At 38.1% G+C, this 23,176-nt stretch overlaps 1 pseudogene; it reads right to left on the minus strand.

The window, feature by feature from the left end:
- Window positions 1-22,800: 22,800 nt before the first annotated feature.
- On the minus strand, window positions 22,801-22,961 carry LOC123325665 (annotated as a pseudogene).
- Between the last annotated feature and the right edge of the window lie 215 nt (window positions 22,962-23,176).

Below are 23,176 nucleotides of genomic sequence, written 5' to 3' on the forward strand. Positions count from 1 at the left end.
CTTGTCCCTCTGCCTCTGCTTTCTTCTTCTTCCTCCTCCTCCTCCTCGTCCCCTTTCTCTCTCAAATAAATAAATAAATAAAATCTTTTTTAAAAAATAATTTCATCAAGCAATGTGTGGCTTGATCAGATTTTACTGGTTCAAGGGAGCTTATGAGGAGCCATTTCAACATCTTACATAATACATTTATCCAGAGAGGATAAACAACTTGACTCAGATCACATGTATATGGGAAGAGAACTCTATTCTACCTTCTGAGTTAATGGCTAGGCCAATGGGTTTAACCTAAGAAAACCTTTCCTGCTTCTCTAATACTCTGTAGAAAAAGCCATTTATGTTGCTTCTGAGGCAGGCCTAAAAGACAGCAGTTCAGAGCCAACCTAAACCAGGAATGTCTCTTGTCTCCTTTCCCCAGTGCTAGCCCCAGAAGAGAAATTCCCCAGACAACTCTTCAAATATGAGCTTTTTAGCTACCCGTGATAACCTATAATTTCAAGCCTTTTAAGGTCATTCTAGGAGAGAGGTTTAAGATGAGAGAGTTCTTTTTCCTTTTGAAAAAAAGAAACCTCTGGTTTTCCAAACATTTCATAAACCTCTGGAACTCTTTGGAGTGAGCCAAAAGTGGAAAAAGTAACTGGAACTTCTTGGGAAAAATTAGTAGTAGCTGTTGAAAAGAGCATTTATCAGTAATCCAGACAGTGAAGAAGTTTGGACATTGCTGAATAGGCAGAGTGTGGCCAGAAATGACCAGACTTGGGGTATTGCTGGTCAGATAACCTGGTCTAGAAGTGGGTTATATTAGCTTCCTATGGTTCCTGTAAGAAAGTACCACAAAGTGACTTAAAACAATGGAAATGTATTCTCTCATAGTTCTGGAGGCTAGAAATCCAAAATGAAGGTGTCGGTAGGGCCATGGTCTCGCTGAAGGCCTCATGGGAGTTTGTTTTATGCCTTTCTCTTAGCTTCTGTTGTTGCTGGCAACCCCAGTGTTCCTTGGCGTGTAGACACACATGCCAATCTCTACTTCTGTTGTCATTTGACCTTCTCTCCTATAGTGTTTTCTCACCTCATCAGTGCATGTCAGTCTCACTCAGGGGTACTCCCACACATGGTGACATCTAGTGTGTCTGGTCATGGGCATCTGAATCCCCTTGAATGCTGAGATTCCCTAATGGTTTGACTATCCTTCAGTCTGAAGACTGCAAGCCCATGTGTTTCCAAGGAATTTTGCTGACACTGTAGGGCTATCAACATGGAAGGAGACTCAAATCTATTAACAGCTCTGCAAACCTGAAAGACATAAAGTATGTTTGACCACTTTTTTTGAGAGCCAATAAAATTTTGCACAAGCCAAGATGGAACATGAGACATAAGTTGTTTTCTCCCTCTTTAATACCTATAAGCTGTATGAGGGGCATAGTCTCATCTGAAACAGGCTTCATATCTTTGCAAATGATAGTTTACATCATCGAATGTGGCTCTAAAACAGAGATCTGTTTTACCCAGTTCCTTATCAGTTTTTCCTTGGTTCTCCTGCCTCTCTTCCTTTGTCAGCTTTGTTTTCAGCCCTTGAGAGAGGCCTTTGTCTTATCCACAGTTGAGCTGATGGATCATGTTTATCTAGAACTACTGCATACATACTGTATACATCACAGTCCTAAGGGAAGGCTTCATGAAATGTTCAAGTGTGGTTTGGTTTAAATATTTATAGTGAGGCATATAGACAGCTGATATGAATGAGGAACCACATGTTAAATTTTAAACATTAGGTGAAAAACATCAAAGAAGTGTAAACGTTGGCTTCTTGTGAATGTAATCATTGGGTCAAATTTGGGTGTTAATATATGATCAGATTACTGTATGGTGTTCTCACAGTTGGGAGGAAATAAAGTAGCTGATTGTCCCAAGATGAAGGCTTCTGTAAAAGCTATGCTACCATTTGTATTTTCTTTCTTAAAACCTAGCAAAATCAAAGTAGCATCAGCCAACTATTTTTAATTTTTACAACTATGACAACTTTTCTTACAACAGGAACCATAAAATAACGATCATTTTTAAAAAGTGCTCAACTCATTTCCCCGCTTCTTCCTGACTTCTCAAGGTGGAGCTGTTGTTGGACCTACGTTCAGGCCCAAACCTAGTCCAGTCCCTAAGCCAAGAGTGACCTGGCATGGCACATCTTTCTGGCAAGAATGGTTGGGAATCACATGAGCTGAGCCAGACGTCCCAGACTGGGGCTCTGGGCCTTGATTAATGTTTATCATCATTTTCCCAGTGAGTGTGATCCTATTCCCTGAGCCTCCGGTCTTGGTTGCCCCTGCCCGCCCCCCACGAGTGCATCTATCTCTGAGGGCCAAGATGTCACTAACTTTCCCATTGTCGCTGGCCTGTGGCAACTGACTGCTGCTGGGTTCCACCAGTGAGTTTGGCATTCTTGCTACCATCACTTCTGAGAACCACACTTCAGCCTTCTTGACACCGCCATGAACTAACAGGTTGCCTTCCCCTCTTTGCATTTCCTTAACTTTCCCAAATCAACATCTCAGATACCAAATGCCTCTCTCCTGTTCTCTAGAGTTTCCATTTGTGGAGCTGCCTTTGGCTGATGTTCTCTAGAGTTTCCACTTGGGAGCTGCTCATGGTGGGGAGGGACCTGTGGTCTGGCCACCGCAAAGGTTGTGTCGGGAAATTAGCATGGTAATCTGATTGAAAGGGAAGGTCTGTGAAGTTGCATTTGTGAACGGACACAACATTTTCTTCAGATTGAACCCATATTTGAGGTGGTTTTGGGAGAGGCTGATGGAGGTTATAGGTAGTGGGGGTTAAATATCCCCAGGGTCTCCCCTTTGTTCTGCTACTGAGCCTAAATATTTCTTTCTTGTTTTCTACAAAATCTTTCTTTTATCTCAAGACTTTGATAAATAGTAGGAAAAAAACCCCTAAATTTGTTTGTTTCTTTAAAAAAATAAACAATATAATCATATTAACACTTGAACAGTGGCCCTAAATATCTTAATGCAAAAAGACTAATTTTAGTTTCTTTAGGCAGTATGGTATGTCAAGGGTGAGGCAGAACTCTTGGTAACTTGGAATGCTTGGATCCAGATGTGGCTGACTTTTCTAACTTTATGCACGAGGCCATCCAAACAACAGGAATAAAAGTCTTGCTTCTATTTCACTTTTCTCTTTAAAGTCCCAGGTATGGTCTCTCAGTAAACTTCCTCTAGGACAGTGAACTTCCTCTTGAGAATGACTATTTGCTTTGGGTTTTAATTTCTCCGTCAAACAAGATCCTTATCATTGAAGTCTTCACAAAATACCCAATCAAGCCATTTATTCTTCTTACTCATTTCTTGACTCTTTTTCTATTTGGTCTTTCTACAATAACTCACTCTCCCTTGTGGCTACTTGCTAAGAAAATAAAGTATGGGAAAGAGATAGAACCAGGAGATGGTTATTTAGGGAAAGATAAAACCTAAATTTGAAATTCAGACAGTCTTAGGCAAGATGATCAGTAGAAGCCAGAACATCAGGATAATAACAGGAAATGTTATTAAAATAGCTTTCTTAAGTGTTTGTTTCTTTGTTTTAAGAGAGATCCCTGACTATGGCCAAAACCTGTCAGGCAGAAATACTTTCCTCAACAGGGGTGAGGTCAAAGTAGATTTGTAACTGGTTTGGGAGTCAAACTTGGACAACGGAGTCAGGAACGAAGATGGCAGTTCATAAGCTTTCTAAGTTATAACCTGATATTGACTTGAATAATCAACTTTACCTTGGTCTTGAATGAAAGGACAAAGGATTTCAGATTTGCCTTTTCCTTACTTCAAAGTGGACAGCATGGCACTCTAAAGCCAGTTGTAGCCATTCCTGCAGCCTGGATCCCAGTATAAAGATGACATGGAGTAGACTTGTGATGGACAGGTAGGATGAGTAAAAATTAGCTTTGCTATGGCTAACCATTGGGGTTAATTGTCACAGTATAATTTGGTGTGCATTGGCTGCTACAAAATTCGACTAGGTAAACAACTGCAGCAACAGAAATCCACAGTGGCTGATAAGGGATGTAGGAATGTTGTATGTCTCTGTGTGTCTGTGTGCATGCATGATCCTGTACACACACATGTGTTTATGTATGGGCACTAGATGATAAAGCCTTTCCCTTTCCTCATACCATGCATTTGTATATTTTGCTGTAATGAATTCTATTTAGAATAGTGAATGGGAAAGGAGACATGGTCACATTTAGAGTTGGTTTCATCCATTTCCTGCTGGGTGAGGACAGGGAGAACAATGTTTTGTTTTAATCTAGCAATTAGAAAGGAATCGAATCTGATTGTCTTTGCAGATCTGGCTAGCTTATGACTTTATGCTATTTTTTTTTGTTATATGTTCATGCTGAATGATAGGCATAGCTAAATCATCATGAATAAAAAAGACATTAAATCTTTTGTCCAGCTTAAGCATGAGAGAGGGCAGAGGGAATAAGTCTATCAAATACTGACCATTAAGCATGAAGATGTCTGTGAGTACGTAGGTGCAACACAAAACTAATGATGACCAGATTGCACATAGATCCACCAGGTAGATTGTATTATTATTCAACCTATTCCCATACGTTTCCAGTAGCTGAACGCCCCCTGCCCCTTGGGCTACATATTATGCACTGTAGTAATTTTTTATTGTGTTGGCTTTTGTGGGTATCTTCATTAAAATACACTCTGTAGAATGAGGGATTTTGCATTATCAAAGGGATTTCAAGAATCAATAGTGAGAAAGGAATGTTGGAAGGTGAGAAAAATTAGAGCAGGGGTAGTTTTCCCCTGAAATAACAGAAAAGGGACTGATTGTTTGTTCTGCATATGATGAGTTGTTCTGAATCTACTATTAACAAACTTCTTGAAGATGCCGAGTGTGATTTGCTAAAGACAGCGTGGGATTTGGAATTCAAGGATGCTTCAGCTTGGGTTCCCCTGGAAACAGAGTCTGAGATGAAGATTGGTGTGTAGGAGGTTTATTAGGGGGTACTCCTGAGATCAAAGCCTATGGAAGGGAAAGAAAGAAAGAAGGAGGGAGGAAGAAATTGAGTTCTGATACAGCCTCATTGGAGACCGTAGTTGACACAGAGGGAAGTTCTCATGATGGGATGGTCTCTCTGAACTGTCTCAAGATAGAGGAGAGGATCAAGCCTTTATACCTCAATCAATTATTCATGGGACGAGGGCCTCCTTAGAAAAGGTGTGGCTTTGGGTCAAGAACTGACATCAATTACTATTTTATTTGTTGTGCAGGCTAGGAAGGCTTAAATTCCCATGAATTATACAGAAATGCTGTATTAAATGCACACTAGGAGAGAGAGAAACCTATGGACAGAGAAGTTTCCTTTAATGCTATTGTTCTTAGGCTACACAGACCAGATGGCAGCGCCGCTACACTGCATAGTTCCAAGGGGTTCGTGGTCTATTATATGTAGTTCAGGTGAATATTGTCCCTATGAATAGCACTCCTTAGATTTGTGCAGTAAACAACCTGTGCAGCCATACACTTGCTGTGCCTTAATATGAAGTGGAAATATAAATGAATGTGATTGTTTGAAATTCCCAGAATTACCTTCTCCAATTTGTCAACATCTGACTGAGTAATGACTCAAGCTATAGAGCTGACTTGTTCCTTTTTAAGCTCACCTGGCATCACTTGCTTTATTTCATTGTCTTTGTCTTCCTTTGAATCTGTTTCTTTTTCAGATAATCCTAAAATATCCAAGGTCCAAGGATCGCATTTTAAAGAACAAAGCCAAAATAGTCTGCTTTCTTGAGGGGGCTGGCATTCTCTCTTTCTCTTCTGTAATACGATGTAAAATCTGTGAATTTATTAAAAGAGCTGACCGCATAAATGGGATGCTGTCTTCAGCAGTAAATGTGGACCCAACCTCTACCCATGTGCACACCTCCTGAGGAGAGTAGGCAGTCCTGAGGGTCAGCTTAGAAAAACATTAGGTTTACTCGCATTCTCACTTCTCAATTATCTGAGAGAGCTGAGGAAGAGCAGTTGTTCCAGGCAAACATCCTGGTGTAGTGAGGGCACGGCTTCCCTAGTCTTAACTGAAGACCCTAGAATTTCCTTCCTTCCTGTTTTGTCATTTCATGAATTCCTATCTTAGCATAATCTTTTTTTTTTTTTTGATAAGGGGATCTGGGTTTTGCGCCACCCAGCTCTAAAATGCAGAATGGCATCTGTGTAGTTTCACCTCCTCCCTCAGAGATAGAATTTTTCTAATCTACCAGGAAACCGGGTTTATGGACATCTGAGAGCCATTTCGAGGAATTGAATAGACTGGTTACTGAAAATACAAGTTGTCAAAAGAAGAAAACAAAATTAGGACTTTATCAACCAAAACCAGGATTTGGAGTTTTGCTAAAAATCCCTGGGACAAAACTCAAGAGTAACCAACAAGATATGGCCCACAGCTTGAGTGAAAGATGCTGTCATGTAGGGCATGCAACATCATAAAACCTTTTGTAAGGCTTTGGAGCCTGGCGACCTGCCCTGGAGTTGCCAGTCAGGGTGCTTATCCTGCTGTTCTGCATCTTACTGAAAGCACTGTGCTGTCAGCTCCAGGCTCAGAAGTGGGCTTGCATTCCATCAGACTTGCCTTTGACCCAACAGTGTCCATTTGCAGCTTGGCCAGTGTCTAATGAGGTGGCTTGGCATGAAGCACTGTCCAGTTGAGGGAGCAGCTAATTAGTTGAGTCAGAGAATAAGAAGAGAACAATGAGAGGGAGATGAGAGCTGAATGGACTGCAGAAAGAAGTATTAGGGGGCCTCTGGGGTGTCACAGTTCCAGCCGACCGCAAATACCCTCGGTTAGAATAAACCAGGGGAGCCTCTGTTTGTCACAGGCAGCCAGGCTTTAGCCCTTGACCCTACGTCAGCCACCAGGCTGGCCTGGTTCTAAGGGTGAAGAAATCTGATCACTGAGGCTGGTTTCATCACCTTTAGTGGGAAAGACCACAATATCTGCCTTATGGAAAAGTGTGAACCAGCCAAAGCCAATGGGGAGTAAAGAATGTGGAAAAAGAAAAGGTCAAGTTGTGCAAATCTTGAGGGTAAAGGTTCTCTCTTCCTACCCACCTTTCCTTCCTTCTGGGAGATTTCTGCCTTCATCCAAATCAAAACAAGGCCCCAGTTTGAATAAATGCCAACTAGTTAGCACACAAATGAATTAATTGAAGTTGCTTGCGAACCATCATCCAGATTTTAGGCACATGGACACTTTTTAAATTCTGAACTGTTACATGAGCAAGCTTGTTTTAAGGTCGAACAGCCAGGCTGACAGCAGAAAATCTGGAGACATTAAGCACGGGAACTCCCAAAATTTAAGTACATCCATTTTAAGCATACGAGGGTGTGTCTGCATGCATTTTTGGCGGCTGCGGCTGTGGGCTAGGTGAAAGTATTTGGTCTAACCATGAATGGGAAAGAGTTGATAATTTAGGGCATAGCCCAGCGTGTTCAATTCAGCACACAGAGGAAAAAATAATATGATTTAATGCCAACTGTGTGCTCTTATGGATCTTAGTGAACTGGAAAAGTTATCTCCTCTGTCTAAGCATGCCACTGATATTCCTCATCCCAAGATACATTCCAACCGTTTACGTTTCATGCTTCCTGGAAAACAAAATTTCAGACTGCCTGGAAGGTTTTGCTACTTTAGGACATTGTTGCCAGCATTTCATTAGAACCATATTTAGTTGAATACCTTCAGAAGAATTTTGTGCACAAAAAGATGGACCCTGAACTAAATCTTAATATGTTGATATATTTTGACAAATAATAAGTAACTTGAAAGAGAACTAAAGTTCTTTAAAGGTAACATTGTTGACTTAGTATTTACCTATATAACAAACTAAAAATAACTGTGTTGCACAAAAATGATCGACTGTTTGGCTTCTATGGTGCCACACAGACATGATTTAAAGGCCCGAGAGGAAAACTCTCCAAGACAGCATGAAATCCGATTCCTCATGCTGTCAAGAGCCAAACACTGGTGGTCAGAGGTTTGGCCTCAGTGAGACCATTGTATATATATATATATCACAGTCATTGTTCAACAATACCAGTAGTTTGTATTCCTAAACTGGTTTTGTGGCTATTTGTTAGTTCCTGGGAACCCTAAAAAAATGAAGTATTAGAGAACCGAAAAGGGGGGAATTTATTTAGAGTCCATCGATTGGTGAAAAGAAATCCATCGAACAATTCAGCTGATAATAGTATCTAGTCTTACCCACAGGTTGCTGGAGAGATACTAGCCCGGGAATGTAGCGGTATCATCGTTCTGAATGTAGCTCTTCATGAAAGAAAGAAAAACTAAATTTGAAGTTATTTTAAATATATTTAAGTATAAGGATTCAAAGTTCCCTAATCTTGACTGATTGTAGGGAGGATTAGTATAGTAGGAAGGTCTATTTTGTCAAGTGGGCCTAGTGAGTAAAGTCAGGGAAAAAAGAATGCCAAAGATCTTGATTAGCTGTTGCTGACATTTACTAAGGTTTAATTGAATACGTCATCTTCAATTTATATAGAGTATTATAAGTTCTTTAATGAAAGAGTTTTAAACATGCTCCATGCAATTTTATTTATAAGGTGAACTTGTCCAGAAGTTTCTTTTTCATGGGCAATTTTAATGTAAATATTGCTTTGTGTCAGCTTAAACTTTTACATAGTTCAAAGATGTGACGTCTATATTAGTGATATTCAAAACTATTGAAATATCACAAAACAGAGTTCAAGTTTACTGTAATGATTTGGATATTTTTGTAAGAGAAATGGAGGTCATAAAATTCATACCACTAGCATGTGCATAAATAGGACTATAATTTGGAGACATCCATAATTAATCTGGGTTTTAGGATTCTTTTCTTTCTTTTTAAAATTTTTTTAGAGAGAGAGTGCACGTGCATGGGGTGGGGGCAGGGGAGGCAGAGAGAGAGGGAGAGAGGGAGAGAGAATCTTAAGCAGACTCCATATCCAGCGTGGAGCCTGATGCGGGGCTCCATCTCACGACCCTGAGATCATGACCTGAGCTGAAATCAAGAGTCTGATGCTTAACCGACTGACCCACCCAGGCGCCCCTGGAATTCTTTTTCAAAATTGAATCTAATTCTGTCTTTCTGAAAACTTTCATGCCATATTTTGATGTGTGGAAAGTTAAACATAAATGGTTAGGTTACATTTTCCTCCTGTGGGAGTTTGTGGTAATTTGCAACAGGCAAGCCTCTTCCATGATCCGCATCTGTAGCTGTGCTGTGTACCAGACACCCTGTAATGATTGTGGAGCATGGCTGCCCTTGGTCCTTGAATCTCCACTCCCTTCTATGGAGATCCTTGAGTTTCCTTTCAGGATTTATCTTCCTACTCCTCTTCTTCCTCCCCTTCCTCTCCTCCCCTCCCATCATCAGCTCTCTCCCTCTCCTATGTCTTCTCATCTTCCTGTCCTCCTTCCCTTCCTTTTCCTCTTCCCCTCTCTCTAGTAATATATATAATAATATATATAAACATATATATAACATATATATGTTTTATGTAAGGTGATTCAAATACTACATACATGCATTTTATGGTAGCAATATTTTGCACTGTTAAAAATTAGAAAATAAAATAAAAATCATATTGTCACCAACTCTAGATAGTCATTTTAAACTCTAATGCATATCCTTTCCAATATTAGATCTCTATATAACATATATAATACTTATATATTGTTTTTCATATATATATAGTTTTACAAATATGTCTACCTATTTTGTGTGTGTTGTGTGTGTATACATAATGTATAAATACATGTGTATCTATTTATGCGATTTGTTGTTTTATAACTTGCTTTTTCCAGTTAGTCATCTCCATTTTACAATTTCAGTAAATTTTCATCTCATATAATACCTAAATCTTATTTAAATTTCTCCAGTGGATTCCAGAATGACCACCGCTGCTGCTTCGCCCAAAACAGTATCCCATTAACAATCTGGTGTTTATGCCCCTATAGAGTCTTTTTCACCAAGCACAGTCCCTTTTATTATGATGCTGACTTGTTGCAAAAACAGGCCCACTTGTCCTGCAGAATGTGTTTCCTTCTCTTGATTGTGTCTAACAGTCACGGGAGGGATGACTTTATGGAATATTCCAGGATGGGACACACTTTAATTTTCTATTCACAGTTTGAGAGTGAAATATCCATTGATAAGCAATTTGCTCTTCCTATCTAGAAGCTTTTATGACATTCTTCTTATTCATCAGGATACACTTAGATGTGTTTCTTTTTCATGAAAACTAACTGGATCTCAGTGTGCAGATTCAGCTCTTTTCTCAGGCCAAGGATATTATTTTTCATGCATCCCATTGTTTCTTTGCAAACACCCCTTTAGTTGCTTACTAGGTCTTCTACCACTCTTTCACCTTTTCCCACATGACTTACTTCTTTCATTCTTATGCTTTAAGGTATTTCTGGCTATTGATCTGGTCATTCCTTGTCAAACTCCTTTATTTATTACCTACTAATATTTGCCTTAGTTTGAGAATAATGATTTGAATCTCTAGAAAATCCTTTTTTTTTTTTAAATTGTTTGAATCTTCTTAAGTGTTCATTGTTCATGATTAATTTTTATTCAGGAGATCATCTGTCTCATGCAGCAATTCAGCAATTCTATCTCACAGTGTGTGATTACACTGTTAGTCTGATCCATTTCTTTAGGCTGTGGGGGCTCCACGGATGGGAAGTTATTTCCCCTGCCAGCACATTGGAGCTCAGGCCGGTGGTTGAAATACTGGTGAGACTGGTGGGAATCCCGTTGTGGTGATCTGGTCCATAAACCTATGGGCCACAGGCAGAATGTCAGCACACTTACAGTGTTCCTGGAAGAAGTCTATTCTCTGTCTTCCCACAGTTTCTTAGGTGAGTTAAGGTAAGGAAAACTTTTCACAAACTGAGTGAAGGTAAGGAAAATTTTTCACAAACTGAGTGAAGGTAAGGAAAATTTTTCATTTGCAATCTTGGAAACTAGAAGATAGATCATATAGAGAAAAGACCCATAACCCAAGAATCCTATACATGGCCAAGATGCATTCACATGTCAGGCTGAAAGACATGATCTCAAGGATAGGCAAGAACTCAGATTGAATGCAACCCAAATTCCCTATATTTGGAAAATTTATGAGAAAAGACTAGAATAAAACAACAAATTAACCAAAGCAAGGATCTCAGCCTGGACCAAAATGAAGAGACAGAATCTGGACCAAAATGTGATTGAGGCAGTGTGGCCCAAGAATTATAAATACAAGCTCTGAGTGGCTCACCTGAATTTAGTTCTTGACTATGTCACTCATTTGCTATGACATTGGGCAAGTATTTAACATCTGTCTCATTTTTTCACTTATAGAATAAGGATTGGGAATAATGGTAGGACTTATCCCACAGTATGGTTGCAAAGAAAAAGTGAGTCAATAAATGTAAAACATTTAGAAGAGAATCTGGCACATAATATATGCTCAGTAAAAGTTATCACATTAGTATTCTACATATCAGTTTAAGAAAACATTGTCTAACAGTACATAAGTGCTGGATAAAGACTCTTGAAATAGAAGAGACATTTCATAAGGGAAATTTTGATATAGTAATCACTAAATTATCTCAGCAAACCATTGGTATGTGGGGAAAGAAAGGCAAGATAAAAGTGACCCAAAGGATGGGGGCTTATGTAAGGAAGGAAGAATATGGGGAACATAAAAGTATTTCAAAGTTGTATTTTTTTTTTTTTTGAGAGGTGGGGAAGCAGGTAGGATTAGAACGTTATGGTGAGGAAACAAGAATGTAGTTTGTATCTTGTTTTTAAAGCAATCATAGTGACATATGTGTCTGATTAAGAGAGCAGGGAAAGAGATGGTAACCACTAAGGGAATGGAAAAATACACCAGAAACTTTAAATTAACATGGGGGAAATAGGAATGAGCAGCAATTCAATCAAACTGACAAAACCAAGGGGAAGAAAAATAGGGAAAAAACAATGTAAGCAAGTAGTAAACAGTGGAGTAAGGTGAAAGGAACAAAATCAACAACAGTAGGCCTTTTGCTAAATGTGAATAGACTGGATTTACCTAGTAAAAGTCAGAAATTGTTACTTTGGGTTAAAAAACAAAATTTGGATCTGTGAATTTACAAGTGCATATTAAAAGTAAAAAATTTCTCCCTTCTTTCCTTCCTCCCTTCCTTCCTTCCTTACTTCTTTCCTCCCTTCCAATAAAGGGATTGTGTAACACAAGGAAATGCAAAACAAAAGAAAACTGGAATAACAATATTACATAAGATGAAATTAAAGGTTAAAAACATTTAGAATAAACAGACATATTGTGTAAAGGAATCTAAGTTCATGAAGATTTGCCATAAAATGACAACACAGTGACAAAATACACAAAGCAAAAATGATTAAAAATGCAAGGAAATCCTTATAAAAGTACAATGATAGTGAAAGATTTTTTTACCACATCCTTCTCAGAAATAGGTCAATTTACTAGGCAGAAAAATAAGTATTTATTTAGCAAACTTGGTGTGTTTGATGTATAGATCTTAAAGTAGAGAATGTAATTTTTTCAAGTATCTAAGTAATAAACAATTGGTCAGATACTTAGCCACAAAGAAATCTATACTAAATTTTAAAAAGGGGAGACTTTTTAGGACATACACACTATTAAAATTAGAAGTAAATAATAAAATGGAGACCCCCATCAAAAGCTCAAAATACTTAAAAAGTAAGAAATAGTACCAGATAATATTTGGATCAAAAAATGAAATTAAAAGGAAAACATTTTCTAGACATCAGTGAGAAGAATACTTTTTCCAAATTTCATGAAACCTAACAACTAGCAGGTCTCAGAAAAAATAAATATAATATTAGATACTACCACCATTAAAAAGTCAAGATAAAATAACGAGCAACTTACCTAATGATTTTGAAAAAGAACAACAAAATAAAAAAAAAAGTTGGGAAATGAGAATTAACTGATAAAAGACCTGAACTTAATGAAATAGAAAACAAAAATTATTGAAAAGATAAATTAGTCCCAAAGCAAGTCTTTGAAAGAGAATTACATATTTTTATTAAGCTTTATCTAAGGATCTGGTAAGATCAGACTCCAGCAAAACAACAACAACAACAACCAAAAACCAAATTGTTCACTCAAATTAGGATAATTCCAGGATGGCTTGAAGAGATACTGTTCACCAAGATAAGGGCATTGTATAGGAAAGACAGACAGAATAGCCCAGTATTTTCAGGGAGTAACAGCAGAGTTGTCAACACCACTTGCTCATGAGGGGACAAAGAGAGGATGCTATCAATCAAAACTTGGAAGGAGAGAATTGTGCAGAAAAGCCACATTTTATGGCCTTCAGTGGAGTCAAAACCAGCCTGATATGACCCTGTGGGGAGTGAGGCAGGGGGTATATACTATGCCTGAGCCTCACTGTACTTTTTCCTTCTTATCTCCTGCTATAAATCCCCATTGGTAAATCTAACTGGAAGCCAGAGTGCCCTGGAATTCACTGATATGGTCTATACAAGTTCACCTCCTGAGGCATAGAGCAGTGTGAAGAACAGTGGAGTTCATCTGGAAGGGCAAACAGGTATCCAGCACATTATCAAATTCATAGCATGAGTTCTCAATCTCAAGTAATACCTTTCACAGATTATATGCTGGGAAATTGTAGATTGTCACTTAATCTGAGACATACAGTGCAGATAGTAGCCAATAAACTATTGATTTAAATTATATGTAGTGAAAAGAAGGGGCACATGCACCCCAATGTTCATAGCAGCAATGTCCATGATAGCCAAACTGTGGAAGGAGCCGAGATGCCCTTGAACAGAAGAATGGATAAAGAAGATGTGGTTCATATATACAATGGAATATTATTCAGCCATCAGAAAAGATGAATACCCACCATTTGCATCGACATGGATGGAACTGGAGGATAAGGATTATGGTAAGTGAAATAAGTCAAGCAGAGAAAGACAATTATCATATGGTTTCACTCATATGTAGAACATAAGGAATAGCGTGGAGGATCATAGGGGAAGGGAAGGAAAACTGAAGGGGGGGAAATCAGAGAGGGAGACAAACCATGAGATACTGTGGGCTTCGGGAAACAAACTGAGGGTTTCAGAGGAGAGGGGGGTGGGGGGCATGGGGTAGCCAGATGATGGTATTAAGAAGGGCACATGTGATGAGCACTGTAAACTAATGAATCATTGAACACTACATCAAAAACTAATGATGTACTATACGGTGGCCAACTGAACATAAAAAAAAAATACACAAAGAACACACAAAAAAATAAATTATAATATTGATGAGTTTTCTTTGTGAAAAAAATAATTGAACAATTGTTTTAGTGATGATTTTGTTTCATCATCAATTGAGAAAGCTTTTAAAGTACAATTATAATTTGTTATTGTCAAGAGTGTAACTTACTTAAAGTTTTGAAATGATATAGAGATTTCAATTAAAAAATTCCAAGAGTTTATTTAACAATTTTAAAAAGTATTAATAACCAATGTTGAATCAATAGGTAAGAGATACCTATGCTACTCAAGGGAACTGAGGTTGGAATTTTATTTTGATAAAAAAAAAAAATTGTCCCCATCTGGTGAAGAGGGGAATACAGCAGCTTTTATGGTGACTTCTATTTTACTAGTCACTTCATAGTATTGCCTTTGGCTACCCCATAGTTTTACGGTCACATTTATGTGGCACTGAAGAAACTCAAATGTGAAGCAACAATTAGTAATCTAACCAATATTAATCAGTACTGTGGCTTGACATTTCAGGCTGCTATAGACATTTCAAAATGGCATCCTCACTTTTGCCAAAGAAATTCAATTTTTATCAACTGCTGCAGGATAGGGGGTCTTTGTGCAGAAATAAAGAACACATATTATATGATACTGGTTTATTTTCCTAGCTCCTATTCATGAGTGCACGCCATGCATTGCTCTTTTTTGATTCCATCATGCCACACAGTACTACATGAATGATTAACCTTCAAAAAGCTGTCATTTCTAAGATTAGTTGATTGGGGCACCGCAGTACTGTTTAAACCTTTATGTAGCAATAATAACACTTAAAACACCAAGATATGAAGAAGACTGGGGTCTGTCCTATTTCTTTGATTTCCTGGTCTCTTTCCTTTGTATAGCTCTTTGAAATCTCTAAGATTTACACCAGTAGCTTTTGTAGTAACTTCATCTATGATGCCAAGTAATTGAATAATAGAAAATAAGAGAGGGAAAAAAATCTCAGGGATAATCTATTACAAACTCTAATTTTAAGGATGACGAAAAAAAGGTCTAGAGACATTAATTGCATAAAGGACACAGCCATTAGTGGCCAGAATGCTAGAGGTCAGCTCAAAATCCTAGAACATTGGGAACAAAACAGAACTAGAAACCTATGCCTTGGTGTCTAATTAATAGCTTTCTTCATTATTCCCTGATGACTCTTTTTTTTTTTAAAGATTTTATTTATTTGACAGAGAGAGACACAGCGAGAGGGAACACAAGCAGGGGGAGTGGGAGAAAGAGAAGCAGGCTTCCCACTGAGCAGGAAGCCCGATGTGGGGCTTGATCCCAGGACCCTGAGATCATGAGCCAAAGGCAGACGCTTAACGACTGAGCCACCCAGGTGCCCCTCTCTGATGACTCTTAAATGAAAAGCATAATTTACAGAAAACTCTTATACCCACCCCAAAAGATATATCTAAGAAAGCATTTAAATAAAAATTAAAAGATAAATAGGACAAGATTGTGCTACTAAAAATTATATGTATTCTTACTTTAGTGCCTAAAGTAGATAGGCATAATTATATGTCAGAAAAACTGATATCAATTATAATTTTTGTTACAACTTCAAATAAGGGTACTTATTTACTGCCACAATCTTCCAGTGTTTGAAAGATGGTAAATAAATACATTTCTTTCAATATGGTCTTATAGCTATTCAGAGTAAGATGAAAACCTTATTCCAAATACATTCTCATTTGGGAGAGAATAGTTAAATACTTACTCTTAATTTTTAAAAAAAGTGGTTAGACTCATGAAATCCCAGAACTGGAAGAGCGTGTAAAGATTTCAGTCTCACTTCCTACCCAAAATAGGAGTCCCTTCTGCAGTGTCTCTGAAAAGCAGTCCTGTGGTCACTGCTTTCATATTTCCAGTAATAAGAAACACACTATTTGTGAAGCAGCACTTTTTACCAAGATGTCATAAAATTCTTCCATATTGAGCATAAGTCAGCCACTCTGTCCTTACAGCTTCAGCTCAATGTAAGTTTTTCCCTCTAAAGCAAAGCAAACTTTGTTCTTTTCCTGGTAGTCATTGCACAAACATTTAGAGATTGTTATTCTCTCTATTCTAAGTGTTCTCTTCTGTTGCACTAGCACTTCAAGTTTCTGTAGTTGTCCATATGACGTCCAGCTTTGAGATTCCTGGTCATTCTGACAGTTCTGCTAAATATAGCAATTTGCCAATGTACCCCTAGAAATTAATGCTCACATAATGATTGTGGGTTCCCAATACTTTCTTGTATATCCCAGGTACTGCTTAACAGCTCAACTTAGGTTGGTCTACCATGTTCTTGGATCAGGGCATTAAGCTTCCAGTACAGTTTCTGGCTCATGTTTAGCTTGGGAGTCAATAAAATAACCCAGATCTGTTCAACATGAACCTTGGCAAAATCATCTCCCTAATGCCCTCCTGGTGAAATTTAGGTGATAAAATTTAAATGCAGAGCTCTATATTTTTCCCTGCTAAATTTTTTCATGGTTTGTTTCCACTGTTTTAGCATTTTGAGCTGACAAGGACAAGTGACAAAGTTTGGTGGGCACTCTGGGACTTAGCCAAAGTAAAGATAGTATGGTATCTATCAGGATGGAACTACCATAAAGATGGTTTTCTAGTGAAAACTCTGAACCCTAGGGGAATGGGCTTGGGTAGGAAAACATTCTAGCCTTGAAGGGACCAGCTGATAAGGATAAAGATGTATCAAAAAGGGAGTGAGGCAGAAAAGGAAAAATGAAAATCTTCCTAAGACAAAATCCACTGTTTGCAATTTTATCTAGAAATGGCTAGGAATAGGATATTTTTTAGATATGTTAATATTTTATTATATAGAATCCATCATTTATGCAAAAAATGCCATAGGGGTAAATTAGGAGTGAATTAATAGTCAAAGAATTTCTGTTATTATTATTTAAATTTCTTTAGAGCAAGGTTTTTCCAGTGTCAGCACTATTGACATTTTGAGTGGAGTAATTCTTTGTTTAGGAAAGCTGTCTGTTGAACTGAATAATGTTTAACAGCCTCCCTGGCCTCTACCTACTAGATGCCAGCAGCATCTCCTGCCCCGGTTGTGGCAACCACAAACATATCAGATGTTGCTAAATGTCCTCTGGCAGGATAAAATTGACCTGAGTTTAGAACAACTAGTCTAATTCAGTACATAATTAATAAACTACACCAATCATGGTAAAAACATATTCTGTTAAATTTGGTGTTAGTCAACAGCAAACATTAGTTGTAGGGAGCATGACCATGAGTAACATGTTCCATGCTCTTTTTTTGTACATGGTCTATATAAGGGATTGTTTATGTTTTATCCTTTGCCTTTATGCTATTAGAAAGACCTTGTGGGAACCCTCCTACACTGTTGGTGGGAATGCAAGCTGGTGCAGCCACTCTGGAAAACAGTATGGAGGTTCCTCAAAAAGTTGAAAATAGAGCTACCCTACGACCCAGCAATTGCACTACTGGGTATTTACCCCAAAGATACAAATGTAGTGATCCGAAGGGGTACATGCACCCCAATGTTTATAGCAGCAATGTCCACAATACCAAAGTGTGGAAAGAGCCAAGATGTCCATTGACAGATGAATGGATAAAGAAGAAATGGTATATATATACAATGGAATATTATGCAGTCATCAAAAAAATGAAATCTTGCCATTTGCAATGACGTGGATGGAACTGGAGGGTGTTATGCTGAGCGAAATAAGTCAAACAGAGAAAGACATGTATCATATGACCTCACTGATATGAGGAATTCTTTATCTCAGGAAACAAACTGAGGTTGGCTGGAGTGGTGGGGGGTGGGAAGGATGAGATGGCTGGGTGATAGACATTGGGGAGGGTATGTGCTATGGTGAGCGCTGTGAATTGTGCAAGACTGTTGAATCACAGATCTGTACCTCTGAAACAAATAATACATTATATGTTAAAAAAAAAAAGAAGAAGAAGATAGCAGGAGGGGAAGAATGAAGGGGGGAAATTGGAGGGGGAGATGAACCATGAGAGACAACGGACTCTGAAAAACAGAGGGTTCTAGAGGGGAGGGGGTGGGGGGATGGGTTAGCCTGGTGATGGGTATTAAAGAGGGCACATTCTGCATGGAGCTCTGGGTGTTATAAGCAAACAATGAATCATGGAACCCTACATCAAAAACTAATGATGTGATGTATGGTGATTAACATAACATAATAATAATAATAAAAAAGAAAGACTTTGTGGATATTTCTTTTTTTTTTAAAGATTTTATTTATTTATTTTGACAGAGAGAGACACAGCGAGAGAGGGAACACAAGCAGGGGCGTGGGAGAGAGAGAAGCAGGCTCCCCGACGAGCAGGGAGCCCGATGTGGGGCTCGATCCCAGGACCCTGGGATCATGACTTGAGCCGAAGGCAGACGCTTAGCGACTGAGCCACCCAGGCACTCCCCTTGTGGATATTTCTTGCAAAGTCTTCAAAATATGTATTAATTCATCGAGTAAATATTTGCTGAACTGAGAATACGTTCCAGGTGAATTATACACATAGGAGTTGCAGCAATAAATAAGACAAATTAAAAATCCCTGCCTTCATGAAGCATACATTAATGTGTGTGTACATGTGTGTCTATTCATGTGTTTGTGTGTATGTACGTGCATATGAATACAAGTGCGTGCATGTGTGCTGGAAGTGAAGACGAAAAAACAATGAAAAAAATTTAAAAGTATATAGTGCTATGAAGTCATTGAGATGCTATGAAGAAAACTAAAGTAGAGTAAGGCATAGAATGAAGTGTATTTGTGTGCCACTGTACAAAGACAGCCTGCTTGAGGAAAGGACATTTGAGCAGAGCACTGAATGTTATGAAAGAAGGAACAGTAAAAGTTCTTGGGAAAGAATATTTTAGCCAGAGGAAAGATCATTGCTCTGGGCTGCATTGCATCCTTTCCAAATTCATATGTTGAGTTCCTAACCCCTAGTACTTCAGAATGTGTTTGTAGATAAAATTTTTAAGGGGGTATTTTAGGTAAAATGAGGTCATATGGGTCTCTAATCCTATATGACTGGTTTCTTTATAAGAAGAAAGGATTTGGGGACGCCTCGCTGGCTCAGTCGGTTAAGCGGCTGCCTTCAGTTCAGGTCATGATCCCAGGGTCCTGGGATGGAGTCCCACATCCAGCTCCTTGCTCAGCGGGGAGCCTGCTTCTCCCTCTGCCTGCCACTCCTCCTGCTTGTGCTCGCTCTCTCTGTGTCTCTCTCTGACAAATAAATAAAATTTAAAAAAAAAAAAAAAAAGAAGGGATTTGGACACAGACACAGAGTGGCCATATGAGGATATAGCGAAAGGTAGCATCTGCAAGCCAGGGAGAGAGGCCTCCGGAGAAACCAAACCTGCCGGTACCTGGATCCTGTCTTTCTAGCCTTCAGAACTATGAGAAAATAAATTTCTATTGTTTAAGCCATCCAGACTGTGGTCTTTTGTTATGGCAACCTTAGCAATCGGATGCAAGCATGTCAACTGGCAAGAGTTTGATAGGTTTGAACAGCATGGTAGGTCAGAATGAAAGAAGGGGACACTGGTAGGAGGTAGGATTGAAAAGAAAGACAGGAGGTGGTAAGGAGGCTGGATTTTGTTCTTGGTAAAAGTGAACAGGCTTTTGAGCAGGGGATTGACATGAGTAATTGACATTTAAAGAAGGGCAATCAGACTGCGGCACGCACAGCTGACTGGAGAGCTAGCGTGGAAGCCAGAGATTGGTTAGCAGGCACTGCAGTAGCCCACCCAGACAAGCGCAGGGCCGGACCTGGCTGCCGATGGCGGCCTAGGTGAGAACTGATTGGAGTCAGAGTGTGTTCTGAGGGTAGAGCCAGCAGGTTTTGCCAATGGACAGGAAGTACTGTGCAAAGGAAAGAGAAGCTAACCTGAACCTGTGTTTTGCACGTAGGTAAAAAGGCTAACGGTGGTCGTATTTTCTGAGATGGGAAAACCTGGAGGAAGAATTATCCTAACCTTTGAATGTAGGCTGTTATGTTTTGTTATGTTAAGTGCACCATGAGATATGTTTCCTTTATTTAAGAAATTCTAAGTGTAACATTTGTGGGAAAATGCAAAAAATATAAGAATATATGGAAAAAAAACCTATTTTTCCTTTTGTAATCTTTTGTAATCTTACTCTTCAGAGTTGAGCACTTTTTAAAAATTTTATTATGTTATGTTAATCACCATACATCACATCATTAGTTTTTTATGTGGTGTTCCATGATTCATTGTTTGCATATAACACCCAGTGCTCCGTTCAGTACGTGCCCTCTTTAATACCCATCACCAGGCTAACCCATCCCCCGACCCCCTCCTCTCTAGAACTTTCAGTTTGTTTCTCAGAGTCTACAGAGTTGAGCACTTTTAACAGCTAATGGTGCATCTTTCTAAACTTTCTTCCTAGGTATATTTACTCTCTCTCTCACAGTCTTTCTCTCTTGCTCTCTTCTATCACACACTCATACACACACACACATGCATGCACACACTTCTTAGAAACTGATTTCTATCCCGATAAAAAAAAGTGCTACAATTCTCAAAAAACATAGAATTCAATGGTGCATGCATTTATTTTCCCTTCCTTTTAAAAATTTTTTTTATTTTTATACTTTAAGGAAGCTTGTTGGAGTTGTATGTGGAAGGCCGGACAGTGGGTGGTAAAACCACCACTTTACGGAAAAAAGAGTGACATTCTCAAATGGCCATGGTTGCTGTTATTCTGGGCTCCAGATTCTGGATCTTTGTTTTCAACTGCATTTGGTTTTTATTAAGGTGAATTTTGTTCAATATATCCAAATTTTATTTGTCTGTAACTTTACAAGTGGGTCATTTTGGGGGCCTGATGAGAAATTATAAATACCAACCAAAGGAGTGATTCCTTAACTTCCTATTTGGTTAATTATTACTATTTTAAGCAGTTGAGGTCTTTTAATGCAGTAATCTATTTTTTTCTGACATTTTTATATGATTAAACCAAATGTGAACAACGTGATTCAAGAAATCAAATTTACTTGCTGAATTCACCAAGGTCTCCAGATGGGAAAAACAAATGAACAGATTCCATATAAAACATGCAAAGGAAAGGACAAAATAAAGTTAAATTTTTCATCTGAAATACTTTAACAGATTAAAGTTTTTAACCCATAGAGGCACCATGAAATAAGGTAAAGTAAAAAATTATGTGTGTGGTTCTTACATTATTATGGATTATAGAAGAACATTGTGATATGTTGTGTGTGATTCTGGAATAGAGATTCTCAGTCATAAACCTACTGATTCTCCATAGTCCACCCTCTTCTGTTCTTTTTGGTCTTTCTTCTCAATGCCCATACAACAAGAAATATATTCTAAGACAAATGAGTTACACAGTGCTCTCAAAGAAAATGAGCAAATTCAGAGGACCAAATACAGCTCTGGGGAAAAGAACTGGAAAACATAACCTGCATGAGGTCGTTGGAAAGAGAAATGATGTCTCTATGCCAGTCACTGTGATACGACTTTAATGTTGGCATCTAATTTAGTCCCTGCATCAACCCTAATGAATGTTACTATTCCATTTTGTAGACAAGCAAACAGACCCATAGATGTTAAGTGACTTGCCCAAATTCTTCTATCCAGTAACTTACAGGATGGAACATGGACCTGTTGACTTCAAGGCAAGGAACATAGACCCATTGACTTCTCTCCTCCATGATCCAATGGCCTCTGCTCTGCATTGGAACACTGCACTGGTGTTTACTAGAGCATTCATCTGTAGAAGTTTTCATGTGTATGTCATTTGGCTTTAGCTCTTTTATATTAAAAATGTTTTATAATTTTATTTCCTATTTCCATAACTACATAGTAATACTCATTGTGTCTTAATCATCTTTATATCTCTAGCCTGTAACACTACACTTTCCACAGAGTGGATGTGAAATAGGCATTATTTGAAGGGATAATAAAAGGTGGATCTTTTGGCATCTCAAAAAGAGAAATTATCCATGACAATAAAAGCCCATTTTTATTTAAAACCATGTTATATATACATTATACATCTTAGTACAAAATAAAGCAGAAAAAGAAACATGAAAATTTTATTTAGAAATGTAAAGGTGGAATCAATAGATACCAGGCTGTATAGACAAAAGATATAATCAGTTCTTGAGAGTTAAATAATTTCCTTTATTGGGTTAATCTTCTCAGTGTTGAAAGAAGTTAAGAATTTTGTTATTTTAAATGATTTCTCAGTAGTACAACTCATTAGTCTTCCTTGAGCTACTAACGTTTTATTTTATAAATAGTTACAAAATGTGATAGTTTGTGGTTGTGCATATATTTCTCTGTCCAAATGTTAAATTGGCATGTAAAATAATGCAGATTTTGAACTTTTCTTCATTTCTTTATGTTTAGCCAATAGAGTTTATCTAGGACACAGCTGAAGGCATTTATGCCAGCTAATTGGAATAAAAGATGGCCAAATTCCTAATTTTGTTTTGTCATATTAAGCAACTGAATAGTTTTTTGACTAGGTATTACTTCTACACTTGATCTTAGCCAAAAGGCCGAGAAGCGATGACTAGGTATTACTTCTGAATCTTAAGGTTTTATGGTTACTTGTAAATAATTTATATGTCTACTGTATTTCTCACAAATAATTTTGTCCTGGCTATAGGAAGATTTCTTCTACAATCAGGTTAGGTGCCAAATACGAGTGTGATTTGTTTCTTGACTTTCAAAACTGGAAAAAGTAAGGATAACATTAAGATAATGAGGTCATAAATTTTTGTCT

The sequence above is a fragment of the Neomonachus schauinslandi genome, chromosome 8 (assembly GCF_002201575.2).
Source record: "Neomonachus schauinslandi chromosome 8, ASM220157v2, whole genome shotgun sequence".
NCBI classification, from domain to species: Eukaryota; Metazoa; Chordata; class Mammalia; order Carnivora; family Phocidae; genus Neomonachus; species Neomonachus schauinslandi.